The sequence below is a fragment of the Pseudopipra pipra genome, chromosome 2 (assembly GCF_036250125.1).
Source record: "Pseudopipra pipra isolate bDixPip1 chromosome 2, bDixPip1.hap1, whole genome shotgun sequence".
In the NCBI taxonomy this organism is placed as follows: domain Eukaryota; kingdom Metazoa; phylum Chordata; class Aves; order Passeriformes; family Pipridae; genus Pseudopipra; species Pseudopipra pipra.
In genome coordinates this window covers 4,031,294-4,047,966 of record NC_087550.1, presented here as the reverse complement: position 1 = coordinate 4,047,966, position 16,673 = coordinate 4,031,294, and positions in this window count along the sequence as shown.

The window sequence follows — 16,673 nt, the reverse complement described above, 5'->3', positions numbered from 1 at the left end:
CACTACACGTTCTTGTAAAAAGTCCCTCTCCCTCTTTCTTGTAGGCTCCCTTCAGGTACTGGAAGGCCACAATTAGGTCAACCCTAAGCCATCTCTTTTCCAGGCTGAACAAACCCAATTGTCTCAGCCATTCCTCCTAGGAGAGGTGCTCCATCCCTCTAATCATCTTGGTGGTCCTCCTTTGGACTCATTCAAACAGGTCGATTTCCTTCAAGGGCTGGATGGTCTTTAAAGATCCTTTCCAACTCAAACTATTCTATGACTCTATGAAAGAAGAGGAACAGCAGGATTGAGAATTGATGACTGAATGGCATCAATGTAAACAGTAGAACCTTCTCTGTGCAAAATGTTTCTAAGAATACAGTCTTTAAAGCTGCCCTCCACTTAGTGTTTGGGTCATCTCAGTCAGATTAGTCCAGTCTTCAGGGGACAGGGTCATTAGTGTGGTGCTGCATGCAAGACTCCTGCTGATAAGCAAACAAATGTAGGTCAGAGGGGCTGAGGATAAGCAAATATTATCCAAACATGAGTCCAGACCAGTCATTCAATGTTTCTTCCCTAGGTTGAGTGCGGGAAGGCCTGACACATCTTCATAGGGTCTGTATTTTCAAATGTCAACACTAAACATTCATCTTTCCTAGCCCAGGTCCAGCTTAGTGGCTTTGGATTCCAGGAGGAGGTGCTGTGGCTGCTCAGAGTGAACTCTGATTAGCCCAACAAGCAAGCCACCAACTCCACTTTGTCATAAAGGCCTCATTTGTGTGAAACCGAATTGGTCCTGTAGGTATTTGTAGGTTTGAGTGGAGAAATGATTACCAGAAAACAGACCAAAGAGGAAACGCATGTGCTGAGGAGGAGCATGAGGGTTTCCCAAGGACGGCTAAATTCCAGAGACCAGTGGTTCCGCTGAATCTGCAAGAGCTGATAAAATCCAGGCGCCGAGTGTCTGCTCAATCTGTGCAAAGCCACAAGTGGGATCAACCACGGCCTGTGTGACTGAGGGGCAGTGGCTCCTACATGCAGGCACAATCTGCAGGAATATGTGTGTATCCATTGAAATAAGTGACTTTGAGGGACTTTCTAAACACATGTTTGGAAGATGCTGGTGCCAGCGCAACCCTCTACCGGTGTTGTCCTCCAGCTGTTTCTCCAACTGGGTAACTGAGTAATTGCATGAGTGAACTATGAGGGAATAAGTGAATGTTTGTGTATTATCTGCTATTAAAAGTAACAGCTTCCTAGAGTGAAAACCTTGAGTGTCTTCTGCCTGTCTCATCCTAAACTCTTGTTGCACAGCCAAAGAATTTTTAAGCAATCAGAGAAATTAATCTCTTATTTCCATTTTCTCCAAGAGTCCCTCTGTCTTCCTTTGATTTCTGCATAGGGTCTGCTGTCTTCCTTTCCTCTACAGTCTCTCTCACAGCTGCAGTAGTCACAGATCCAAAACTGGAGGTCTGAAGACTCCCCCAAAGGTGTGAACCTTAATAAGGTAAAAGCCAAAAAATGCCAGTACTCTTAGATATCTGTATTTGCCTCCAATGGCCTCAGTCTTAGCCATCTCTACATGCTTAATCCACTATTTCTAGCAAAGTTTTCTGTCTTCCCCCTCAGGTTCCAGACCAGATTTTCCTGCTTCTTTCCTGGCTGACTGAATAGAGACATCAGTACACTCTTCCAACACCACTTCTGTTTGTTTCTCACAGCTCTCTGCTAGTCTCCTACACAGCCGGTAGAGCTGTAGTAGTTCACTCGGTAGCAAAGGTTATTTCGGGTACTTTCTCTGAAGCAAATAGTAGGAGTGGTAGTCAGCATAAATGTTTAATAGGCCCTGAGAGCTAAGACTTTTAGATGAAGCTCCTTTTGAAGCTACATTTACAGCCTCTGCTCTCCCAGGCTTTGTATAATGAAAGCACCCCGGGCCACTGTGGTGTGGTTTTGGCATGCGCTGAAGTTCCCCCCAAGCACCTTGGATGGTTGTAAGCCTCAGAACCCCTTGACTCTCACTTCAAACACAGCCTTTGCCTCACCTTCTCTACCTTCTTAATTTCCTGTAAATCCAGAGCTCCATGCAGGAGCATCTGGCTCTGATCTTTGATACCCTCCCTCAAACACGGCCCCTCCCTCATTTTTTTTCTCTGCCAAATCAAGCCTAAACACCCACAAATTTACTTTCATCATGTTCCATGTGCCCGGAGTGGAAAATCACTTGGCTATAAATCTGGTGTCCTTGCTTTACATATTCAACATAGGTTAGAAAAAGGGTGCTTGGGAAAGAGTTTGGTTCTCCAAGCTGGTTGTAAGACCGAATTAAAGAAAACATGCTTCCTACATCTTGAGTTTTCTCTCAGAGTTGTGGTCTGGCTTTTCTAATTGCTACTATCTGCTTGTGCAGCAGTGCCAGTGGGGGCTGTGCTCCTTTAATTCATGCTTTTGTGCTAAAAGGAAGCCCTAGGTTTTCTGAACTCCTCAAATAACAGTGAATATTTCGTATGAAGGATGGCCATCTCAGTGGAGAGAGGAAGGACGATGCACAGGCTCCTGAGGTTCAAAACTTGTGGTTGACTTTACCAGGGCTTCTGGGGCTGGGTCCAGTCTTTCTCATAAGAAGCCACACAGCTTCTGGAGAGTCAAGACTACTTCCTGATGGTGAGATCCTCGTGGAGCTTCTTCTCCCTTTGGCTCTGAGCTGCGTCCCATAATGTGCGCCCTGTGGAGGTGTTGGACTGCGGCTGTCAGGATTCAGGAAAGATGGCACCATGTGCAGTACGTGGCTTGGGGATGTTTGGTATTGAATATTCAATTATTTCATGCAAAGGAGGGGAATTATGAAACTGTTACAGCAACTGGAGCACCGCAGGGAAGTACAGTGCCAGCATATGACACCCAGTAAGGGCTGGGGTCATGAATGGAGGCTCAGACTAAGATCCTGCAGCGTCTGCAGAACTGCTGGGTTGGACCGGGCAACACGAGTGCAGGAGATCCCAGAACTGGGTCTTGATGAAACTCCGTTTGAGCCTGCCAGTGAAGTCAGTAACCCAGCCCTCAACCCAGCCTGAGGACTTGTGAAGGCAATGGAAACAACAGAGGTTCCAAGAAACAGCAGGACAGGCATCTGTAGCTCAAATCCAAGGTCAAAGTTTAAGTAGTTGTGCATGCTGTGTGAGCAAAACAAACCAACTACATCTGGTGCTTCAGAGAAGATGCAAGAACTGCAGCAGTTTCATCCCTTGAGGGATTTGTATGTTCCAGAGGATTCCTGTGCTCATGACAGCGATGACAGTATTATAAAGAATTTTTCATACTGGCAAACAGAGTGTAGCAGCCCCAAAGGGGAAGAAGGACATCCATTTACTGTGAACTGTATGTGTAAGTACATGTATAAACATGGGACCAGGAACATATTTAATTTTTATTTGTGCCCCTTAAAAGGGGAACAGGCAAATCCACCTTTCTTGGAGGAGTTAAGAAAATGCAGGACTCCCGCGCAGAAGGACAAACTGCGGGACTAAAATTCATCAACACCCCTGCTACCAATAACAAATCTGTAACGGTGGAGCATGGGGGGATCTTCAGAAAGTAAAAAGCCCTTTGTCTCATCAAGAGGATATATCCAATTTTTGCACCCATTTGCCTTTGCATTTGAGTCGCAGGGCACCACCACAAGCTGAAATTGAGCACATTCCTATAGAAAAAGCCTTGGCGTTAGGCCACGGCTGTAACGACTTTTAAAAATCTGTTTGAGAGGCCATGTTAACTAAAACTGATCATAAATCACTCTTTGCCATTGCCAGTGGGGATCTGGCAAACACCTTCCTGCAAACAGAACGTCTCTTTCTCTAGCTACAGTTGTATAACTTGCAAATTGAATGCGAACCTGAGAAAGATTTAGTAGTTGCAGGCATACTCTCTAGAGCCTTTGACAAAAATTCTGTGGAACAGAGTCCCAGGCTAGATTATGGATATGTCAATTGGGGAAAACAAAACAGAAAAACCCAGCCTTGTCGGTTCTCAAATGAAATGCAGAATTTTATTGCTGGTGGTTTGCTGAGGACGAGACACTGCAGGATGTAATTAAGGTTCTAGTAGAAAATGATTTGCACAGCTTATTCTGTCCCTGTTTCAGTTTAAAACGATTTAGATACCACTTCTCCAAGGCACGAAGAAAACTGATCCTTGAAGTGTTGCAGGAAAATAAAGACACAGAAAGCCATTTAGAGCCTGAAGGCAGCGCAAGACATCTCTGCCTCCCTCAACAGTCAGAAATACAAGTGATGTGAAATGGAGGAGTGTGTGCTGGTAGAAAACACTCACCCTCTGGAAGGAAGTTAAGGCAGTAGGCTGGCATCAGCTTGGTGTGGGAATCCCGAGCAACCATTTTCATACTGCAGGGTAGTCTTGGAGGGAAGGCACTACGGCTTTGTAAGGGAGCAGGTCACCTGTATCTGCTAACAGTGGATTTCATGTACATAACAATATGTCTGTCAGTGGGCTGCAGTTCAGTACAAGCTTATGCATATGGCAGCTAATCTCAGGTGCCTAAATTTACAATGCTGGTGGAAAATGATGCCGACATACTGCCAGGAAGGGGGCAGTGTCAATCTGTTGCACTCCTGGCACTACTTAGTTGCAGTGGATTGTCACGTCTGTGCCGGCAGAAACTGATATCACAGTAAGGGTGGGTTGGTTGAGGTAAAAAACCACCAGAAAAAGCGGAACAAAAATGTGGTATGGTTTTGTAGCCTGGGATTGGCAGTGTTTCACAAGCGATATAGATGCATGGTAACAGCGAGAAACAAAAGTTACAGATGGGGCTTGCTCCGTGGAGACTTTGTGATCACGTGAAGGGGTTGTTGTAGGCAGTGTGTGCTGTGCAGAAATAGATTCAGGTTTCCCAAATTCCAGAGGGCGATGGGAGCGTGTAAATTGCTGCCTTTCACGGTGGTGGTGTCGTCTCAGAGCGGCTGTAGTGCAGAAAGGCAATCAGCTAGAAATAGTGGGCTGTTTCCTAAGCATGGGTTTTCCAGAGGACGGCCTCCATTAGTTGGGTGTAGTTGAACTTGTCTCCCCAGGGAAGCTTTGGGGATCTCGGAAGCTCTCAAAGGAGGTGCCATTGTGCAGAGGCTCACACTGAACAGCACCGATCAGCTAGAGCTCAGATAGTGACCAATGCAGAGCTCTTTGTGGTTCCTGGTTAGGAGTAATTCCTGAACAACGCGGAACGCGGGAGTTCTTACTCGCTTTTCCAATTGGCAACAAATGGTGTGTTCATGTACGAAGTGCTGAGTGGTGAGAGGGCTCAAGTTCCTCCTAAAGTCCCAGAACTTGTCACTACCAGTGTCACTGCTGCAGCTACTCTGTTTCCTGAAGACCATCCTCACTGGAGAATTCCTAGATGTTTGTGACTCCGTAGACGTTAAGTCATTGAAGTTGTTAAATCAGTGAAGCATGGAACTGTAATTGTGAACATCTTTGTTACAACTACTTTTTTTGCAGAGCTACACAAAATTCGTGCTTTTCTGTATCTTAGCATTGCTTGAATGTAATAGAATTTCCTCCTGCTAATAAACTGAGGCATTAAGTTTCTAATTTAGGGATGGGATAAAATGAGTTGTGCTGTGATTTCTAATCATGGGAGAACTCTTCTAATGTGCACATGTTCAGTGTTTGTCGTATAAAAATGGTTTCTTAACAATGCCCATTGCAGCTAATTTGTAACTACACAGTGTAAACATTGATTTCTAAAGTTTTTTTAATAGATCCCCAAGCTACTTAATTATCACTTACTGACCCTTGTTTTCTAATGGTGATTAGTTTAGTTTCCTCAAACTTTATAAGAGCTGGGTCTCAAGTGGCAGTAATATGGACAACTTCTTATTCCATATTTAATAGGATTGGAAGGTCTCCAAAACATTACTAGCTCATGTCTTCCCAGGAGCAGGCTCTTACCTTCACAGTGATACCCCTCTTAGCTGGACATCTTGAATGTTCTTCCTGGTTCAGCTAAAGCTCCTATTAAAATCGGAGAGAAGCAAATTCAAATCAGAACTTCTCCAGGGTTTAAACCCCACTAAGTCTCTTGCCTGTAGTAGTTTTCTTTCAGGTCTGGCACATCTTTTGGTCTATGAACTTGGATTCTGCAGTACCTGTGTCTACATGAATTGAGGGGAGAGAGCAACCTGGATTCTGACAACGATTTGCCCTAAGGAAGGTCTGCAGGGTAACTTAACCCCCATCACAGTTTCACTGACCTGAACAATCAGCAGAGCTGAACTTCTCTTGGACACTGAGTCTTCCACTCTGCCTCCCCCTACACTATTTAAAAGGTCAGAGCATCACTTCTCACTCTGATGTTCTCATAGAGCAGAGGGTTAAAGAGCAGTTCAGGGTTACTTTGGTTACTTTGAATGAGCTGTCACCAACCGGGAAGCAAATGATTGTAGAAAAAGTTGATCAGCCTCTATCTGCATTTGGAAAAAGTAAAAGGTGAGACATGTGAAGGGAGATTGGAAGGGGATAAGGAAATTATAGAAGGGTGACCACAGACACCAGAAACTTCTAGAGCTTTCAAGGCTGTTGCAGAACTGTAAGGTACATTCCTCGCTACCTTTGTTTTGCTGTAAACTGTATCAGGCACTAAGCTGCAACTCAAACAAATGAACTCAGAGTTCCCCAGTCACTGCCTTCCTACAAAAATAATAGCTGTACTTTACCTGTCAGTCAGGTAAACTGTACTGCTACTACAGCTTATATTTTTATGTTATTTACAGGTGAACAATTACCAGCTATTGAAGATCTGAGGAGCAAGAGATGCATGCAAGAGATTTGAAACAACTGGCACAGAGTTCAACAGACAGCTTGTACTCCTCTACAGCACTCTGGGACATCTTGTAACAGGACTGGAAAGAACATCCTTGGACTAGGAATCCACGCCCTTGGACCTTGTGCTGCAAGCAGCTGTGTTTAGTATAGAGTATCCACAAGGTTAAAAGCATTTGACTTAGTCCTCAAAGCAAGGTAAATCCTATCCTGATAGGCATATGTTGAGATTAGGAGAGAAGTAGGAAGCATAAGGAAAAGTGCTAATTAAAGTAAGAGGCATAAAAGAGAAAAGGCAGAGACTGATTTTTATTTTATAGGGGTAAAAAATTTGAAAAAGGCTTTTACTGATCAGAAAGAAGAGCTTCTGGAAGAGACTTCCAAAAGCAGTAGTTGGTTTTCCTGTCACCTCCCATCGTCAGTGAACCAGATCTGCCTTAAAAGGGATACTGGTTCAGACACACCCACCAGTCCGAAACAAACAGTGAAACTTTTCTTCTTATCAAATACAATATCACTGAAAAGTCAGAAAATAGGACTGAAAGATGCATTGGCATGCCTTCTACTCCATCCTTCTATCAGGTAGCATGGCTCTATCTGTCATTCTTGGCCAACATTTGCCCTTTTTCTTAAAGACATGCAGTGATGGAGCCTTCTCAGACTTGTAGCAACTTCTGGCTCATTTTGTGGTTGCTTCCCTTGCAAGTTCAAGTCCTGCTCTCCAATGCTGACTTTGTAACTCCCGTGTAGCCTGTCCTACCCCTGTCTACCATATTTGAATAGCTGATTTTTCCTAAGTAACTGTAGAATTTTGCATGTCTTTTTTGAATAATATCTTTTTTTTTTCCCCTCAGACTTTCTCAGATAGTCAAAGATGTTTTGAATACCAAGTCTGTTTTCAAGTGTATTTTCAGCCCCTCCCAAAAAGGTGCCATCTGAAAGTTTAATAAGCTCAGCCTCTGTTTTACTTTGCTCTTTTCATTAACAAAAATATTGAATAATACAAGTTCTGGGAGAGTTTTCTACGAAAATCTCACTTGATGCACCTTTCCCGTATGATGAAGAAGTAGCAGTCACTTCACTGGATGTGAAATTTCCCTCTCCTCCCACTGACAGTCAAGAACAATAATTTTCACAGACTGTGAAACATTCCAAGTTTAAAATATTTTACAAAGAAAAGTCTCCAAAGGCTGGGGAAGCATATAATATGCCTAACAGCAAAATTTATTCATATACTGTAGAAGATCCATGCTCTAGCTGTAAAATCCATAAACATTTAAAGGGAGATGATCTGCTCAAGGAAATTCTTTAAGTATTTATGGTACCCTGCCAGACATCCACCAGGCCAAGACACCTCCTGGCCTTAAAGCTGGAGTGTTACAGAAATAGTCTCAGCAGATTGCTGGAAAAAAAATTTCTTTTCCGACAAAAACCAAACCTGTGGATCTAAGCATTTTGGAACAGGTACGACCTCTACAGAAAGCCTGGAAATTCCTTAAAGGTTTTATTTCTTTGAGAACAGCTCTTGTGGTTTGCCACCTTTGACTTTTGAGTCACACAGTGATCTCATAACTGGTGGTACATCAATCTGCACGTAGTTAAGTCCTTCTCAGTCATGCTTCCAAGGGTGCTTAGGCATTCAAATGACCAACAGGAGTGCTTGGATTTTTCAGGGAAATCATGTCTTGAACCTTCAAGATTTAAGCCAACCTCTAACTTCTTGGTATCAGGGAGAGTGCTCTGCAGAAGGCAGATTATTCCAAATGGTTCTGCTGCTGTTCAAAGAGACCTCAACAGCTTGGAGAAATGGGTCAAAGGGAGTCTCATGAAGCTCTACAAAGGGAAGTGCCAAGCTCTGTCCCTGGGCAGGCACAACCCTGAGTCACCAGAACAGACCAGAGACTGAGAGGCCGGAAAGCAGCTTTGCAGAGAAGGACCTGAGGGTCCTGGTGACACCAAGTTGAACGCAAGCCAGGAGTGTGTCCTTGTGGCAATGAAAGCCAACGTCCTGGAAAAAACATCACCAGTCCTTCCCCTCTGCTCAGCACTGATGAGGCACATCTGGAGTGGTGCCCAGTCCTGGGCTCCTCAGTACAAAATATACATGGGCTACTGGAACAATTCCAGCAAAAAAGTAGTTACAGGCTTGGAGCACTTCTTACATGGGGAAAGGCTGAGAGGGCTGGGATTGCCCAGCCTGGAGAACAGAAGGCTCGAGGGGATCTTATCAATGTGTGTAAACGCCTGAGGGGTGGGCAACAAAGAAGACAGAGCCAGACTCTTCTCCATGGTACAGAGTGAAAGGACAAGAGGCAACAGGCACAAGCTGAAACACAAAAATTTTTGTCTGAACATGAGGGGAAAACAATTATCTTTTTTTTATCGTGATGAGGGGTTGAATACTGGAACAGGTTGTCCAGAGAGGTTACAGAGAAGTCTCTGTCTGTGAAGATGTTAAAAGATCTGATTGGATACAGCCCTAAGCAACCTGCTCTAGTTGATGCTGCTTTGACCAGGGTTGAACCAAGCAATTTTCAGAGGTCCCTTGCCACCCCAATGATTTTGTGATTCTTGGGGACACTGTTACACGTTCCTCCAGAGCACTCATGTGTGGCATCATAAGCAAAGCACTGAATTGAGCCTCAGCTTGCACAGAAGTCCAAAGAAGGGAATTTGCATTTTGATGTAAGGGAATGAGAGAAAGGTGTCTGTTCCTTGAGTCTCTCACACTTAGCAGAGACACTTCTATGTGTGCCAACTGATGCCAAATTAGCATTTTACGCATAACTCACTCTGGAAAGGCAAAAGGAGGCAGTGAAGAAAGCCCTGTGTGATATAAGTACAGACCTTTCCATACATACAGGTCTGGATACATAATCAAGAAAGCTCTCACTCCGTTATACACTTCATCCTTTATTATCCTAGTTAGTGTTTTCCTATCATTATGGTTTTAATTACAGGCATAGATGGGTATGTAAATCATCCCCCATCTGACCTAATGAGGAAGCAAATGCATTTTCTTTCCCATAGTGGGAAAGGACACAGATGAAGCCACTGCCCCAAGCCACAGCCCTGACACAAGGTACCATTAATTCAAACGACCTGTTTGAAAAACAGGGTATGGGGAGCTGTGGAGCTGTCACCTGGAAGGTCCATGGGAAGAGCTGGGAACGCTGCCTAGTGAGGAACACGAGACAGAGCTTGCTCCAAAAGGCAGACTCCTATTTCCATACAGGGAAACCACCTGTGCATTCCCACAGCGTGTAGTGAAACGGGACTGGAACAGAAGACAGAAGCTGCGTATCAAGAAACACTTTGCTAGTGCAACTGATTTCTTCTCCCCGTAGAAACAACCCAGCAGAGCCTCAAAAGCTAGGCAATGAGCAAAGAGCATGCTGGATTTTTCTGTAAGGTGCATGAACATTGTGTATTTTGCTCAGGTTCTCAGGTCAGCCTTTCCCTGTTCTGTCCATATCTTTTTTCCAAAGTTGTACAGTCTTTGCATGCACTGCAGTGACACTTCCATGGATACAGTCTGTCAGATAGGCCCCAGTATGTGGTTAAAGGCTGCTTTCCCAAGGCACCTATAGGCTCCTTAAAAAGAAATATTTATTTAGTTCACAACTAGATTAGAGGGCATTGCCTATTGCTCAAATATAGGATTCCTCTCCTACCGTGGGGTGCAGAACCTGGTGCTCTGTATTCAGGTTGTTTTGTGACAGAACTGCTTGGGTTGCCCTGTAACAAAAGAAGGGGCATTTTAACGTGCACATACAGTCTGATCAGTATTTCCATACTGCTTCTCTGTATCTCAGAGCAGTAATGGTCCAATCTTTCCACACTAACATCCAGTAATTCTGGACTGAGTTTGAGGGCTGGCCTGTTACTGGGATGTAACTGGTGCTGTGTGAGGGAGAGCAGCAAAACTGGCCATCGTATCACAGCATCTGGACACCGTATAAGGTTCCTGTTGTCAACACCTGGCCTGTGTAACCAGGTGGTTTGGACTGGGACTGCAAAGAGCTGCCATGATGTTGGTGTCTGCAAGTTCTGGCTGCACGGGCATCAGCCTCTGCGTGCCACTTTCTGTGGAGCTCAACTGGTTTTCTGAGAGGGCTTTTCCAGCAGAATCCAAGACGTGGTGACAACAGCTGCCTGCCACCGAGCCACACAGACAGCTCTCTCCCTGGTTCACCTGGCTGCTGAGCTCTCTGAATCCCAGCCCTGCCATCCCCACAGGACCTCTGCAGTAAAATAAAATGGCCTGCAGGTCTGGGGTGAGGCTGCTGGAGCTTCTGTTATCCCAGATCTGAGACTCCAGGAAGAAGGAAGAATTTCTGCTTCCCAGCACAGTGTTTCTAATTAGTCTAGTCTCAGGCAAATAATTTTTGGATGAACTGACATCCTTCAGCAGGACAATAATATGTTAAATGTGCTCCTTTTGGGCCCCTGTGCTTTGCGCATTAGTCCCTCCTGCCTTGAAAGAAGAGATGTCTGTATTTACAGGTTTATCTAGACAGCATGGTATCTACATGGAATAGCCTACACTGAAACTTTAAAATGTGCCAAACTCCCTGCCTTTTTTCCCCCCTTAAGCCATAGGGTGTTTCTGATTTGTTCTTTACTGCGCCCTCTTTGAGAGGGGGGAATGTTGTGCTGCTGAAGTGGCAGCCTTGGGCAAGATATGGTATGTTATTTCTCTCACCAGCTCTGAGGTTCAGTGCCAACATCGGTGTACTTTGCCTTACTATCCCCCCTGCCCTTTTCTCTCTCCCAAAAAGCAAGGAGAAAACGCTGCCCCTGTCATTAACCCATATCCATTCAGGACAGTGGGGGTCCTGCCTCAGTCTCCCGCAGAAGTGGGAGCAAGCCCCTGCTGCTGGAGCATCTTCAGCTGAAGCCCTGCTGAGGTGCCCCTCCTGCTGCTGAAGTGTAAATCCCCAGTAGCTCTTTTAACTACCCTTCTCATGCTACTTGAAAAATAACATTCTCTTGTCATTAACGCTGATCTATAGCCGCATTAATGTGTGAAATCACTGGGTGTGAAAATAGTGTACTAACCACTACTTAATGTAATATTACCACAGTAATGTCTCTAAAAATATCTTGTCCACTTGATTGCTTTCATTGTGAACTAGAGATAATGTACCACTTACAGCTGATGATTAAAATTCATAAAGCTTTGGTTCTTAATTACAGCAACTTGCAATCAAAGTGAAATGTCAGATCCTGAATGTTGTTTATCTGTATACAAATTCTCAAAACCAAGAAAATATAAGGATCGTCTACACAACAAAGCTGAGCTGCTTTGCTGTAAGGTTAAGTGAAGTAAATACGCATGTGAGTATTACACTGAGACGGGCTGGAATCAGTGAGCGTGAGATCTTTGACAGTGGCAGAGCGACCCTCGTATGAAACACACATCTTTGGAAAATATATTGATGGAGACGGGAATGTAAACTTCATGGAAAACTGTTGTGGGTGGATGGAAGTAACTATTCGATGCGCCACGAACAGAAATTTTGCAATTCAGGCTCAAGGTTGAACCGAAGACAGAGACATCTGAAAATGCAGAGGTGGATTCCCACTGCCATGGGGAACTGCTGTGGTGGCTGACAGGAGAGGGTAGGGTCCTTGGTTTCCAATGTCAAAATGACCTAACTCTAATCATGCTCTTGGTCAACAGAGAGCACTGCACAACAGAATCACATTCTTCTGGGTGCCCTTAGCACTGCATTTCCAGAGCTATGTTGGTTTTCTTTTTCTTTTAAAGTTAATGCTAAGCCCTAAGGGTTTACAGTGCTCTGAGATGTATCTTACCCTAAATTTACTAACATATACTCTCAGCCCTAACTCCATATCAACATAGCTCCTTCCCTTGCATTTTTTTTGTTGTTGTTGTTTGTTTGCTTGGGGTTTTTTGTACTGGTATGTGAGATAGAGGCACAGCTAAGTGTAGAAACTACAGTTCTATTCCATTTATAGTCCTGCTGGCATTCTTAATTTGTTGTATCTGTCCTGTGCCAGTCTGGAAAAATCCAAAGCAGAGGGAGCCAATTTCTCATCATTTTCCAATGCCAGTAAAACATAACATTAAAACAATAGGATCACTTCCTTTCTTAATCAGAGTAGCTCCATGTCTTTCTTTTGATTAAATGTCACTTTGAAGGAGATCTGACCCATTGTTTGTAGACTTCTTTAGAAAAGCTAAGTTGTTTTTTTTTTTTCCCCACAGGGCACTCCCACTATCTACACACTGATTATTGTTTTCGCCAGTAGATTAAAAAAAGAAATATTTGCATAAAGGGGAAATCAAACCTTGACAATGCTATTCAATTTCCCAAGGCTTTTCATACCACCTGTCCCTTCAGGTGTTACTCTTCCTGGTGGTTTGGTCATCTTTGTAGTGACACCGATGAGGAAAGTGCTCGATTTTAGAGCTGATCCACTGCACCCAAGTGTTATTGCCTTGCCAGTTTTTCTCATAGACATTTACTATTTGCCTACCTCTGTTCCAGCTGCACTGGTGAATGTTTTAGAAACACCAACACCATTTTCCCACACTGGCTGCATCATGCAGCTGTGATTCACTGTGACTTGTCCTGGCACAGAGTTGTCCTGCTGATTCTCGTTGCTCGTGACAATTTTGTGGCTGCCTGCTGGTGTTTACACCACTTGCACATCTTGAACAGCACGGTGAGTTTGCAGAGGGAAGGATTTCTATGGCTGTGTGGCTCGGTGATTTCCTTGGTATGTCCTCTCTAGTGCCTCAGCCATCAGCAATTCCTGACAGCTCCGCACTTCTGGAGTGTCCCGCTGCTACCAAAGCTCTCCTGCTTGGACTGCTGCTACAACAAAAGCTGTTCTCCACATGCTCCTGCTCCTCTGCTCCTGTTTCATGGGTGCCATTCAGAAGACAGGCTCAGCCACAAGCGAAGCAGAAGCCTCTGACCAAGCAGAGGCAACCTAAGTCCCCTTCCCTCCCCACTTCTGCCCCTTCCCAGCTTCAGGCTAACCCCTTTGCCTAGGGCATGGTGTGAGCTTGCTGGGAGGTTGGCTCTTCGTGGCAGCTTCAAAAGGCCTCACACCAAGTCATGCTTGGAGCTCTCCCCTACTTAGTACCTGATCCCCTTTTCAGTGTTTCAGGTGTATGTGGCACAGTCCAGGACAAAAAAAGGAACGTTCTCATAATGAAAAAAAATGCTGTCTTGTTCCTCCTCTTGACATCTTAGACAGAAAACCAGCAGGAAATTTGATGCAAGGGTCCTGTTGGTCTTTATGTTGCAGGTAACTTGGCCCCTCACATCTCAAGCAATGGGTTTGCAATATATTACTCCCTGCAAAATGTGTAAGACAGTTACGCATACATTGTAGTGCCAGTGTCTAGTGGTTTATGTTAAGTGGCTTGCAGCTGCAGGCAGCCTCTGTAGGTACCTCCTAGTCTGCTTCCAGAGCTCCCAGTCTGCTTCCAGAGCCTGAACAAGCTCATTTGCAGGCAACTGAGGCATCCCTCCCTTCCGCGGCACTGTATCCCTCTCAGCTTACTTTTCAGTCCCACTGTTGGGACTGCTGACGGTCCCTGGGAGGGTTAGATGCTTCTCTTGGGAGCTCACAGCTCACAGTGAGGATGTGAAAGGAGATGCCCTTAGCTAAACTGTGTCTGTGTGGAGCACAGAGGTACAGATGAATGCCCCAGTTTTCACGGTGCAGTTGCAGCAGGCAGAACGTGGCACAGCAGTGCAGAGACAGGTAACCAGGAGCTGCCTGGCTTGGGGGAGGAATCCAGGATTTTCTGAGCAGCCCAAGCCCACTGGGGAACGTGTCCTCAAGAGACAATGTCTGACAGTTATCCCACTCGCACGAAACACCACATGTCGAGGAACTCAACGCGAGCACAGTGGGCTCGGTTTGCATTTCGCCTGTTGCCTCCTCACACTTCCCAAATGCTGCAAAAAAGGCCCAAGCATCAAAGGGAAGGCAGCCCCTGGCAGCCGTGCTCTGTGCCACTGGAAGTCCTGCAGGTTCCTGCTGCCATATGCTGCAGGTTGCTCGGGGAGGGAAGGCTCTCTTGTGCCTCTCACATTAGCCTTTTATTCCGTGTAACAGGTTCGGGGCTGGTGATGACAGCTTTGCACCTAGGGGTGAGACAGTTAATTTAGACTGGGCACCTGTTGCTCCCTTGTCCTCTTTGGCTGAGGATAAATCTCCTTTAAATACTGCATTTGTTGCCTGCTCTGTGAGCAAGAAATCAGACTGTGCAAAGGAGGCGAAGAGGTACAACATGTAAAAAACATGTCCTCCCACTCTCCCTTTTCCACAGGATAGGCGATGTTTGACTTCGCACTCGAGGAAGCAGCTGAGAAATCCTTCAGATGGTTAAACACTTCAAATGGTTTGGATGGGTAAACGTCCTAGATTTTAAAAATTTCATGGAAGTGCTTGAGTTACAAAGTGGACCATGAAATGTTTATGGAAACGTTCTTACCCTCCTGCTACTGACATCAGAACAAATAATGTAGTAAGGAAGAGGAGGTGAGAATTTTAGGGTAACTGGAAAGTAAATGGGTGATGCTAGGTTTCAAAATGAACTCCTCATCCTTAGAAAGGAGATGGTACACTTGCCTGGTTTCCCTTGTTTCAGAGAATATCTAATTTCTGTGAAAATTTGCCCTTTTGATTAGAAAGCATTTATATTTTGAGTGATGCTTTCTCTCTCGGAGGGCTGCAGTTCTGGTGACCCTGAGCTGAGGCTTGGGCTAATCAACAGTCACCAAGGAATCCAAAGGGAATATTGCCAGTGCTGGTAAATTACCACTTAGTAAAAGGAAAATGTGTATTCTGGAATGCACAGTGCTGCTCCTCAGTGATGCTTGGCTTCAGCTTCTCATTCAGCAGCATGAAGCGAGCAATTCTTCTTTCACTCTGCAGTGAATATGATGTTGGTGAAAGGTCCTGGCCTGAGCGCCCTGGGAATTGAGCCCTGTGCAAGCCCTCAGCAGAGAGGGAAAGGATCCTGGCTACAGGCTGTTCTTCTCATCCGGTTTCAATGATGGAAGAGGAAACAGAGTTTACACAAAACCCAGCCCAACCCCCAGAAACATCTTGCTTTGTTTATGTTCCGAGCTAAGCCTGCGACTCTCGCTGTTTGGAAGAGCTATCCAGACATTTCTCCATCTGACTGACTTCACATCTATTCCTTGATCTCATCGAGAGATCTGGCTTTTAGCTCCCGCTCATGACGTCCCACTTTTCTCTCTCTCTCTCTCTCTCTCCCTCGCTCTGCTCTCCAGCGTCTGAAAGATCCCTGTATAACGTGATTATGCAACCATGCAAATGGACACGGTTCTTTTCATTTACTGCTAACCCCGCTTTGGGTCTCCTGTTACGAAAATAAAATTGTCTGTGAGGGACACGCCGTAGAAGGTAGAGGGGAAGGGAGTTTTATGTGTCTGGGTTTGAATGCTTGAAGGTGGTATTAGAGATGGAAACAGACTATTTGAAGTAAACCAGTGTGCCACCATCTCTCCACAGGAACCACCATCAGTTAATAGACTCAGACAGCTCTCCTCTGAATCCTTTCCCCCTAGGAAATGGCAGATACCCGCTTTCCTGGTTGTTTTCCTCAGCTGGAGGTCTCCCCCCCCCACTCCAGCCCAACCCGAGCTGCAGGGAAATCAGCGGTGCTGCTCTCCCCGAAGGCCAATTTGCACCCTCCCACTGTAAACAGGCAGCTGCTTCTCCACTTCGCACCCAGGCGGGAGGGCCTCGGGGGGCTGTTAAACACACTCTGCTACCGCTGCCGCTGCCGCTGCTGCTGCTGTGCCCGGCGCTTGGCCAAGTGCTCCCAGGACTTGGCC